This window comes from Cupressus sempervirens, chromosome 7 (assembly GCF_028749045.1).
Source record: "Cupressus sempervirens isolate cs-2001-9-10 chromosome 7, ASM2874904v1, whole genome shotgun sequence".
Classification (NCBI taxonomy): Eukaryota; Viridiplantae; Streptophyta; class Pinopsida; order Cupressales; family Cupressaceae; genus Cupressus; species Cupressus sempervirens.
The window spans coordinates 570,724,742-570,728,205 of record NC_143124.1 but is presented as its reverse complement, the minus strand read 5'-3'; positions in this window follow the sequence as shown (position 1 = coordinate 570,728,205).

Sequence of the window (3,464 nt, the reverse complement as noted above, 5' to 3'; positions counted from 1 at the left end):
TGCACCAAAATAGAGTGTTCAGACCAATCTCTGCCCGTATATGAACTATTGAACCAGAATAAAACTAAGGATATTACACATTCAAACTTATTTCAATCAGATAATCACATGCAAATTAGAAGACCAAGATGAATGACATAAGGAAAGGGATATTCACTTATATTATCATTCATGGATCCAAGGGGATATAGTCGTGTAGATTACTGATTTCCACAAAACAATGGTGAAGGCAAAGAGTTCTTGCACTTTCATACCAATGGCTGAAGGAGATAAGGTAGAATATCATTCAGTTCAGAGGCAAAGGGAATTTTTACACTGAAATTATAGAGCAACAACAAAGAAAAGTTAGAGAAGGATCGACCTTAACAAAATCTACAAAATTTTCCTTTATAGTGCAAGCATAACTGAGACTTTCCCTCCAAAATTATACTGCAACCACCGCCATCAAGTCCTACAGGGAACAATTATGGGGATCTGAAGAAAATTTGATCTTTGTTGCTAAAAAGTGCCTTGAGAAGACATAAATGATGCCATAACTGTGCCCTAACCATGTAGATAGATTGGATCGGGGTGGTAGAGTGTTCCTCTGTGTTTAGCATTCACTTCTGGGTGGTTGGGATTGATTACAGAGATTAAATCTACAAGATAACCTGACTTTCTTCATTCCTGAGCACCTGAATCAGCAAAGTCAGCAAGTCAACTAAACCCTGGCACCAAAATGAGCCACGTGGTCCAACAACCTTTTATCTTTTCACCACCTTGCAAAGTCTCTTTGAATTGACCATCTCCATTCTTTACTAACTGTGCCAACCTCAAACTCTAACCGCAATGCTATACTAACTGCCGGTTGCTAACTATTAATGCCTTAACTGTCAATGCTACTTGAGCTACTAGGACACATGTCCTCTACTCACTTTCCTACAATATTTAATCTCCTTGCATCTTGATAATGCAGAGAAGTGCCAATCATTGATCTCTATGAGATTAATGATCGAGAAACTCCTTCATGTACTACGCTTGTTCCTATCCCAGGCCCATCACTCCTAGCACCATCTCAACAATTCATACCACACTGGACAACACTTGGCATCCAATTGGTGATCCACAGAGAAACTGGTCTCACAAAGACATGTGGCGGCTACCCACTTTCTCGCAATATTTAACTTCCTTGCATCTCCATAATGCAGGAAAGCCTCAACCTTTGATCTGCCTACATCGGATGGTGAACATAATTCATACTTTTTGAACCTCAAAAAAAATCCGCTGTGACATCATCTAGGACACGTGCCTTCCACTCACTTTGTCACAATATTTAACTTCCTTGCATCTCCATAATGCGGGAAAGCCTCAACCCTTGATCTGTGAAGATCTGACGGTGCACATAGATCTATAGAACTGCATGTCTGGTCAATTGGGTGGGCCAATAAGATACTCCTTTATACTCTGACCTGCCTGACAGGTGCCACAAAAGACAAGCCATCTGTTGATATCCTATGAGAAAGTGGGCCCATGATGTCAACGAGATAGGTGTCGCCAAATCGCTTCCCTGCATTTTTTAACTTCCTCGTAACTTGATAATGCAGGGAAGTGCCAGCCCTTGATCTTCTTAGATCTGATAGTGCTTGTCACTTGTACCTTCTAGACCTACACAACCATCTGCTATGACATCACCTGGGACACGTGTCAATAGCCCACTTTTTCACATTGTCAGAAGGTCTGACAAAGCTCAAAATGTGCGGAAGCAGGCACCAGTCGATCTGCTAGCTCAGCCACCACCTGTCCAACCTACAACCCATGAAGGAACATGAACCCTCTTGCCACACATCACAAAAAGGCTTTCCCACATTATTTAAAGGTTGTGCATCTTGATAATGTGGGGAAGTAGGGAACCGTAGATCTATCTCGATTCGACAATGAGGAACTTGTGTGTTGAAACTTGGTGAAGACCCCGCATGACGTCACTTGTCCATGCATTAGAAAGGGGGATTGTCATATTATTTAAACATCTCGCATCTTGATAATGCGAGAATGCATCGATCGTTGATCCTCTGAAATCTAACGATTGTGAACTTGCGAGCCCGTGAAAGGAAAAATGAAATACACTAAGGTTTTAATATTTTTTAAATTTTTGGTATTTCTCAGGCATTAAAATAACATTAAACCTAGGGACTAGCCGTTGGGCAGGCTAGGTAAGCATTTAAAATTGAAATTTTGGTGGGGCGCAAAAATAGGTAACATTTTTGGTGACTCACAGGGGATGCAAGCCAGCTATGCATAAGACCTGTGGCCTGCAGCATCCACTGGGATACAGAGTCATAAAATGTGAATCAATGTAATATGAAACCCTAACCCTACCTCTGAGGAGAAAAACCTAGAGACCCTATCTCTGCAACTGGAATTAGAGACCAAAACTGCCTTCTGCAACCTTCAAAATTTTGAAAATTGGCTATCTAACAAAGAGATAGCCTGTGCTCATGCACTTCTTAGAAAATAGGAAACAAACAGAGAAACAAAAAAAAAAGAAGTATGTACATGGAATCTCAAACCCTCAGAAACAAGGCTTGAGATAGATCCCATTGCTGGGATGGGCAAAATCTCACCATCAGGCTTGCTTAACTGGAAAGCATTGGCCTGTTTGCAACTGATAATTAGATAGGGGCCACTCCATAATGCATCAAAATTTGAGTGTCTTCCTAGTTTTGCCCTATTTGCATCTCATTTCAGAACCAAATCTCCCTCCCTGGAGATTCTAACCCTAGCCTTCCTGTCAAAGCTCCGTTTCACTTGCTGTTGGTGTGTCTCCAGGGTCTACATAGCTGTATTTCTCTTTTCTTCTAGCTCCTTTAGCTTTGCCACTCTCATTGTCATGGCATCATCTTCAATTAGTTCCAACTGATGAGCTAACTCCAGGGCTAGGAACTCCAATGAAATTGGAAGCCTTGCTTCTCTACCATATACTAACACAAATGGTGAATTCCCTAATGATCTTTTAGGTGTTATTCTGTCAACCCACATTGTTGTCCTCAGTTTCTTATGCCAACACCTCTGGTTATCTTCTATTATCCTTTTCATGATCCTGATCAGGTTCTTTTTGGAGGATTCAACCAAACCATTACCCTGAGGATAGTAATTTGAGGATGTGCTCAAATAGATATTATGATCCACTACCTATGCACAAATATGAGCTCCAACAAAAGACTTTGCATTATCTAAAATAATAGTTGAAGGGGCACCAAACCTAGTCACAAGTCCATCAAGGAACTCAACAATTGAAGATTTAGTGGCATCCTTCAATGCAACTTCCTCTATCCATCTGGTGAAGTAATCTTTAGCAGCTAAAATCCATTTGTGACCAGAATTGGAAGAAGGATTGATAGGGCCTATGAAATCCAATCCCCACTGAGCAAAAGGTTGATCCACTTAGATAGGATGAAGGGGAAGAGCTCTTCATTCTTGTCATTTTC